The following is a 9,221-nucleotide window of genomic DNA, read 5'->3' as shown; positions in this document are numbered from 1 at the left end:
ATCTTCCTTATTTGACGAATCCACAAGGTTCAATCTCAATCTTCTCTCCTTCTCTCCCACAATGTTAAACTTCTTCTCAACAATGACGAACCCCTATAAAAATGGCTAAGTTTTTTTTATATAGTCGGTCCAAAAACCTAAAAACTTTCCTAAAATAAAACTGTGCGTTTTAATTAAAAACTGAAAAATCGCAGACTTCACCGCAGCTATGAGTTAAGTTGAAATCTCATGCCGAGTGTCTATCGCCGTGGTGAACCTTCCTGAACAATTCTGCATTTATAGAATTGCCCTCCGCTTGCTTCCTTGCTCGAATCTTCAATCTTCGATGCTCTCCAATGGGAACAAGCTTCATAGTCCTTCAAATATGCTTCAGAACTTCCACGAATTTTGAGATTCACTTGCTTCTGGGTCCAAAAACTCGATTCCGCTCATTATTTGCTCAAAGTGCACGTTTTGGCCTGAAACATAAAATATGTGAAATTAAGTTACAATTCAAGCACAAACGAAATAAGAAGTATCCAAAATCCGACCAAAAAGCCTAAATAAAACAGTATAATCCTCGGATTATCAAATACCCCCAAACTAAAGACATGCTCGCCGCGATGAAAACTGGAAATTTCCCGCTTCTCGCCTTAATTTGATCATTCATCTGAAACACCCAAAAACACACGAAATTAAAATTATTCTAAATCATAAAACAACTTAAACAATTTCAAAACACTACACAAACAAACAACAAATGAAAACACTTGGGTTGCCTCCCAAGAAGCGCTTGTTTATAGTCGGAAGCTCGACTTTCTCAAATCCTTCATCAATCTAGACTATCCAAATACATCATCTCTCGAACATTGTCCTTGCACCAAAGCTTCAATTGTTAATGATTTTTGTCACATAGGGCCTTTGTTGAGAGCTTAACCACCCATTTCCATCCCTTGGTCATTCCTTTTATGGTTCAAACATTCTCATCGACAGCTTTCCATTTTCTTGACTTTCCATCAACCTTTTTGAGCTAAGGAATTCGTCCCTTGTGAAGCCCCGAGCTCGATTGTGGCCCATCTTGGAATGTTGTGTAACCTTTTGGGTTATGGTCCTCATCCTCGGTTTGCCTTAACTTGACCATTCATCCTTTAATTGGTGAATTAGGATTGTCGAGTTGGGGAGTTTCGATTGTTGACTGATCCATCGAGTTAATTTTTAAACACGAGTCTCGCTTTGGTGAAACTTTTAGAGACTCAAGGACAGTGAATTTCACTTCTTCCTCTTGCATCCTCATGATCAACTTCCCTTCTTGTACATCGATTAAGGCTCTTCTGGTGGCTAGAAATTGTCGTCCCAGGATAAGAGAAATCTCCTTGTCTTCTTCCATATCCAACGCAAGAAAATCTGCCAGAAAAATAAATTTGTCCACCTTAACCAGCACATCTTCAACAATGCCCCTCGGACACTTGATAGATTTATCTGCAAGCTATAAGCATATGGTTGTCGACTTCACTTCACCAATTCCTAATTCCCTGAAAACAGAAAAAGGCATTAGATTTATGCTTGAACCTAAATCGCATAAAAATCTATCAAAAGTAATGTCTCCTATAACACAAGGAATAGTAAAACTCCCTGGATCTTTAAGTTTCGGTGGCAGCTTCTTCTATAGAATGGTGCTGCACTCTTCCGTAAGCATCATTGTTTCCTCATCTTCTAACTTCCTTTTGTTTGATAAAATCTCCTTAAGAAATTTTGCGCAGCTCGGCATCTGTTGCAATGCATCTACAAAAGGAATGTTAATATGCAGTTTTTTAAATACATCAAGAAATTTAGTGAACTGCTTATCCTGCTTTTCTTTTCTGGGCCTCTAAAGAAAAGACACTAAAGCAGTGTGATGTGCCAACTCTGGTGGTATCTTGGGAAATAGTAATTTTTCTTTCTTTTCCCTTTACCTCTCTTCCCGCTTTGGTTCCTCTTCCCTAGGGCTGGTTGGTTTCTCTTCAGCAATGATTTCTTCGTCAACTTCCTCATCAAAATCTTCCTTGTCTTTCGGTGGGCTTTCTTCTTTCCCTTTTTTCTCAACCTCTTCCAAGACTATGTCACTTCTCAAAGTTATTGCATTCACTTGTTCTCGTTGATTTGTCACTGTGTTGCTCGGTAGGGAACCATGTGGTCTCTCATTTAGCTTATCGGCCAATTGACCCACCTGTACCTCCAAGTTCCAAATGGACACGCCTTAGTTTTTGAAATTCGCCCTCATCTCGTTCATGAAACCTATGGTCTCTTGCATAAATTTTCCGAACATATCCTCTAGTTTTGTCACTCTTTGATCTCCTAGTTGATTGTTCACCCCCGCTTGGTTGTTTGGCATCACTCTTTGGTTCCATTGGTTCTTCTGTTGATTCTGATTGCCCCAAGATAAGTTTGGATGATTCCTCCAACCAGGATTATACGTGTTGGAGTACAGATTGTTCTGTTGCCTCTGATTTCCACCAAGTAGTTAACTTGTTCTGATGATGATGAAGCTTAAGCAAACATGTTCCCCACTTGACATTCATTGCTCATGTGGTTACCTGCACAAAAATCACAAGTTAATTGAGGTGCTTGAATAGAGTTTACTTGCATACCTCCCAATTGCTTCTAAAGTGCTGTAAGTTGGGCTGAAATGGTCGTGTATGCATCAATTTCATGAAGACTCATAGATTTCTTCGATTGTATCCTCTCATTCGGTCTTTGATAATTATTTCTTGCCAAGACTTCAAGCAACTCATGAGCTTCTTCAGGTGTTGTTTTGCAATGCTCCTCCCGATGCTGCATCCACCATCGTTTGCGCATTAACCATCAATCCATTATAAAACATTTGGACTTGCATCCAAACTGGCAAACCATGGTGTGAATACCTCCTCAGTAGTTCCTTGTATCTTTCCCAAGCCTCATTTAATGATTTAGACTCTTCCTGTAGAAAACGAAGTAATATCATTTCTCATCTTCGCAGATTTTACTGGAGGAAAGAATTTGGTCAGGAACTTCTGTGCTAATTCATTCCATGTAGTGATCGTTCCTGGTGGTAGTGCCATTAATGTAGTGATCGTTCCTGGTGGTAGTGCCATTAACCATGCCTTTACATTATCCCTTAATGAAAAAGGGAACAATCTCAATTTGATGGCATCATCTGACACTTCATTTGACTTGAAGGTGTCGCAGATCTCTAAACAGTTTGTAATATGCAGATTTGGATCTTCCTTCAAATCTCCCTTAAACTATACCAACTACTGGATCATCTAGATGATTGCCGGCTTTATTTCAAATGTGTTGGCTTGTACTGCTGGTCTAGTTATACTTGATCCACTACCATCAACAGTAGGAACTGAGAATTCCCTCAATGTTCTATTTTCTGCCATCTCAACAACTATAGCCTCTTGTTCTCTTCTCTCTCTATTAAGTCTTCTTGCGGTTCTTTTAATCTCTGGATCAATAGGAACCATTGGCCGATGTCTAGCTCTTCACATAAACTACACAGAAAGAGAGAGAAAAATGAGATCACAAGCTAATAGAAAAGAACAACAAAAATTAACCAATAAACAATTAAAACAAAAATAAAACTCCAATCTTGCCAAAGAAAAATTCAATGTTAACACAAGAATCAATCCCCGGCAACGGCACCAAAAACTTGTTGCGTTGTAACTACAACATGCAATGTATAGCAAGTGCACTAGTCGCAAAAGGTAATAAAGTGACAAGAAAAGTATCGTTCCCATGACGATTTGTTGTTAAGCACTGATTTTCCTAATTGTTATCAAGTTGGAGAAATCAAAAAGTGTTGGGATTGACGGAAAGAATTTAAACTAAAATGAAAACAAAATTTACCAAGCATTTAAAGGGCTAATTAATGAAAGCAAGATTAAAGCAAGAGTAATATCAAGTAAAGCAAACGGTTAGGGTTTTGACTTCATTAGAATTCTATGAATTAATCTACGAATTATGCTACTTCTACACTCATATGCACGGATTGTAAATCGAACTCCCTAATGTGTAAAACACACCTTCTCAGGCTATGAATTCCTACTTTTCCCTATTAAGCTTCCGCACCTAACAATTTGAAGATTAATAGATCCAAGTTCATTAAGCTAATGGAATCCTAGATTGATTTCATGGATTCTCAAACCTATCTCTAGCGTTCAATACAACAATGGTGATTTCCCTAAGAAGCTCATAAATGATTCATTTCTCAATCTCATCATGTTCAACAAATACTTTCAAGAAAAACAAGAGAAATCACAAAATCCATGCAATAGAATGTAGAAACAACACTAATTCATTGATTAAACATAGAAATCCCAAATTACATCAAAACCCTAACCCAAGATGAGTTAGTTCATACTGAAATTAACACAAATCAAAGTAAAAACAGTGAGCAATGTATTCAACAAATTGAAACTAAGAAAAGAGAACAAAGATCTTCCCTATTTGATGAATCCACAAGGTTCAATCTCAATCTTCTCTCTTTCTCTCCCACAATGTTAAACTTCTTCTCAACAATGACGAACCCCTATAAAAATGGCTAAGTTTTTCTTATATAGTCGGTCCAAAAACCTAAAAACTTTCCTAAAATAAAAACTATGCGTTTTAATTAAAAACTGAAAATCGCAGACTTCGCCGTGGCGAACCTTCCTGAACAATTCTGAATTTACGAAATTGCCCTCCGCGCTTCCTTGCTTGAATCTTCAATCTTTGATGCTCTTCAATGGGAACAAGCTTCATAGTGATTCAAATCCGCTTCAGAACTTCCCCGAATTCTGAGATTCGCTAGCTTCTAGGTCCAAAAACTCGATTTCGCTCATTATTTGCTCAAAGTTCACGTTTTGGCCTGAAACATAAAATATGTGAAATTAAGTTGCAATTCAGGCACAAACGAAATAAGAAGTATCCAAAATCCAGCCAAAAGCCTAAATAAAACAGTATAATCCTCGGATTATCAATATAATTCCAAAATTAATTTAGGGTTTTTGGTGTACACTATTTAAGTGTACTTCAAATCATAAACAAATATTATTCACAAAAACTAAACCCTAGCCGTCTTCTCTCTCTCTCTCTCTCCCAAACTGTGGACTCTCCATTGTTGCAGGAGGAGAATTGTTCTTAGAAAAATTATGCATTCCCGTCCTTGATACTTGTGGTTTTGGCTAGCACATCAAACTACTTGGTGATCGATGTCTTGTCTTCATGTGGATACCGAAAGTGCACTTCTAACTTGAAGTGGGAGTGAATCGTATCGATTGAAGGAGCCTCCAAACATTGGTACGAAACTCTGATTTTTGGTTTAATATATGTTTCATATGCAAACACCATAAATGGGTATAAAGATCTAGGGCTCAAGGTTTATGGATCAAAGTTTCTATTTGCATTCCGCTACGCAAATCTGATCCTTAAACCTACAGATTCCATATAGATGGTAACCCTAGTGTCTATGGAATATATCCTCTAATAGATGGTGGTGCATGTGATCCTTAGCCTTGAGATCAATAGAGCGTTGTGTGTAAATATTGGTGTAGTTTGACTCTAGCCTAATGATGAGAATGCAAAATGTCATATTTATCCCCCTTAATGTCTAGTCTTTTATACTTATTTGTTGCCTAAATGTACTCATTATTATTCTATTTTGATTTAGGATGCAAATGGAGGCGTTAAATGCAAAACGAAACTAATTAGGTGAATTCGGATAGTTTCAACATCACTTCGTAATCTAGGCATAAATCTCTCATCCGAGGTCCAATTGAGATGATTAAAAATGCTGTGAAACCTTAAGTAAGAGACCTACAACTTTCATGTTTTGAATTTGGAGAGATACTCGCTGCATCAAGGTTTTAATTGGGCTTGAAGTTGACGCACCTACACTGCTGACGTTTTGGAACATTCCACCTTGTCATGCAAGTCAAATAGGCAGTTTATTATTGGAAGTTTTGAAGACCCACGCAAGTTACAGCTGGAAACACCACTTTCCTACTTTATATTAGGACTTTATTTTAGTTTCAATTAATCATATTAGGACTTTATTTTAGTTTCAATTAATCATATTAGGATAAATGTTATTTTAGGATATTAGAATATTTTTAGGAGATTTAGTAGATTAAAAAGATTTGAATTGGATATTTTAAAGGGGGGAGAGAGATAAGATTTGGGAGATTGAGACACGCCTCTCTTTCCTCTCTTCTGCAATTTTCTCTTTTGAGTTTTGATTATGGCCATGAGTGGCTAAAACTTTTATAACTTGGTTGAAGGAAATGGAGGCCTCGGAATCAATAAAACTGTGAGATCTAATCTGTTTTTTTTTAGTGTTCAATATATGTTTTAAGTATTGGATGTTCTTCTATGGCTATTTTCATGATTGTTTCATTTAATTACTAGGAGGCCTACTAGTTTATTATTTGTTGCAATCTACTGCTAAGTTAGATATCAAATCCGTAATTGTTTGATCCCTCTAACTTGTGAGAAATTAAGGTTTAAGAATTTGCTAAGTCAGAAATTATTAAATCTTAAGAAGAACATTCAACTAAATTAACTACAACCTCTTGTGTTTGTGTTGTTCAGCTTCATCGATTTCTCTAGCCCTTAAGGCTGCTACTAGATTAAACCTTTAGCACTTGTCTAGGGTTGTTTAGCAGTAAGATTAATTAGATCGCTTGTTTCATAATTAACTACAACTAAGGAGAGATAGGAAAATAGTTCCAACGGTGAATACTCAAAGTAACAATTGATATATACCTGCATCGATGATTAGTTGTAAAATTCTGATGGTGGATGTTGACTTAGACCAAAGTTTGTTATTTTGATTGATTTCGATAATTTAACTTGAATTGTTTTTCCTAAAAGTGTTTTGGTTTTACACAAACGCACACCCCCCCCCCCCCCCCCCCCAAAACAGCCTTGTTCACGTAACATAAAACTCGGCTAGCTAACCCTCTCCACGGGAACATCCTTACTTACACTACTACATGTGTTTTAGGTTTTAATTTTGGTTGCCTGCGACAACATACCAAATTTTGGCGCCGCTGCCGGGGGAGTGATTCTAGTTGATTTTTTTGTTTTTTTTTAGTCTTGGAAAAAAAAAAAAAAAAAACTTTTTGACAGTAGTACTGTTCATGAACAGTATAGTATTCCTAAGAAAAATTTTGGTTGAATTAGAGTGCTGCAAGTACCCTTCGAAGAAAAAAAATTCTAAGCAAGACTAGAATCTACCCCACCCCTTGAGGCAAAAAAAAAAAAAAAAAAAACAACGTTTTGATAGGGTTTCTGGCATTTTTGTGTTTCTAGTCAATTAAAAAAAAAAATTATTTTCTGGTTGGTTTTCATTATTTGTCATTTGTTTTTTCTATGAGATTTTTTGTTTTATGACCAAGTCCTCTCATCTTGGTGATTTAACATTCAACCCATAAATAGAGAGCACTTTGCGCAGGTTAAGGAGGGAAGTTCAGAGAAATTCTGAGGAAAACAATTTAGCTCTTGATTCCCAATTTGCTAGCAACTCTGATTTAGAAGAGGAGGAAGTCATGGCTGGAAATCGAACTTTGAAAGAGCTTGCTGCCCCTGATTTGAATCAACCACATTTATGCACCACGTTCCCTATTTTAGATGCTACTACTACTTTTGAATTAAAATCTAGACTAAAACATCTCTTGCCCACTTTTCATGGCCTTGCAGGTGAAGATCCTCACAGGCTTTTAAAGGAGCTTCATGTGGTTTGCACGAGTATGAAACCTACGGGGGTGGCTAAAGAGCAAATTAAATTAAGAGCCTTCCCGTTTTCTTTGAAGGATTCGGCTAAGGATTGGCTCTATTATCTACCCTCCAGGACTATAACCACATGGAACGAGATGAAGAGGTTGTTTTTGGAGAAATATTTCCCAGCTTCAAGGGCGGCCAACATTCGAAAAGAAATTTGTGGTATAAGGCAGCACAACGAAGAGTCTCTACATGAATACTGGGAACGTTTTAAGAAATTATGTGCAAGTTGCCCCCATCATCAAATTAGTGAGCAGCTACTTATCCAGTATTTCTATGAGGGCCTTCTATACATTGATAGGAGCATGATTGATGTTGCTAGTGGAGGAGCTCTGGTGGATAAAACTCTCGAGGCCGCGAGAAACTTGATTGCAAATATGGCAGCCAATTCTCAACAATTTGGCACTAGGCTTGACCTTCCATCTAGGTCTGATAATGAGGTAAATATTTCCTCCCTTGAACAACAAATTACGAGTCTAACTTCTCTTGTTCGTCAAATGGCTGTAGGTAATATGCAAACGGTGAAGGCTTGTGGGATTTGTTCGGTAGTAGGGCATCCAACTGATATATGCCCAACTCTTCAAAAGGAGCCCATTGAGCAAGTGAATGCAGCAGGTGGTTTTCCTAGACAACCGCAAAGGAAGTATGATCCCTATTCGAGCACATATAACTCCGGATGGAGGGATCACCCCAATCTTAGCTGTGGGAACCCACAAGTGAATCACCCCATAACTCAAAACTTCCTAAGTTACCAACAATATAAGCAGCCATACCCCTCTACACAACAACCAGGCCAAAATTCTAATTCTGGTATGTCTTTAGAAGATATTGTTAAGTCTCTTGCCACTAATACTTTGCAATTTCAACAGGAGACGAGGGCCAGTGTTCAAAGTTTAGAGAATCAGATGGGCCAGATGGCAACCGCAATAAGTAAGCTGGAGGCGCAAAGTTCAGGGAAATTACCTTCTCAAATGGTGGTAAATCCAAGAGAAAATGTAAGTGAGATCGTCTTGAGAAGTGGTAAAGAGGTTGAGATTCCAATAAAGGCAGCCCGTGCATCGTCGAAGGAAGAAAAGGAGAAAAATGTCATTATAGACAGGAACATTCCCAACGACGATGGTATTCTAAGCGTTAGTTTCCACCTCTGTCCGATTATAAACCAATACCTCATTTTCCTCAAGCTTTAGCAGAATCTAGAAAAGATGAGCAAAACAGAGATTTATATGAGACTTTTCGTAGATGCGAGTTAAATATTCCACTTTTAGATGCTATTAAACAAGTACCTCGTTATGCTAAATTCTTGAAAGAACTGTGTACAATTAAGAGGAAACAGAAACTTAAAGGGTGTGAAAAGGTGAGAGTATGAGAGAATGTTTTTGCAGTTATTCAGAGAAAATTCCCAGTGAAGTGCAAAGAACCAGGTATGTTTACTATCCCTTGTACGATAGGTAACACTATGTTTG

Source organism: Pistacia vera, unplaced genomic scaffold, assembly GCF_008641045.1.
Source record: "Pistacia vera cultivar Batoury unplaced genomic scaffold, PisVer_v2 Contig515, whole genome shotgun sequence".
Taxonomy (NCBI): Eukaryota; Viridiplantae; Streptophyta; class Magnoliopsida; order Sapindales; family Anacardiaceae; genus Pistacia; species Pistacia vera.
Note: the sequence above shows the minus strand (reverse complement) of the source record.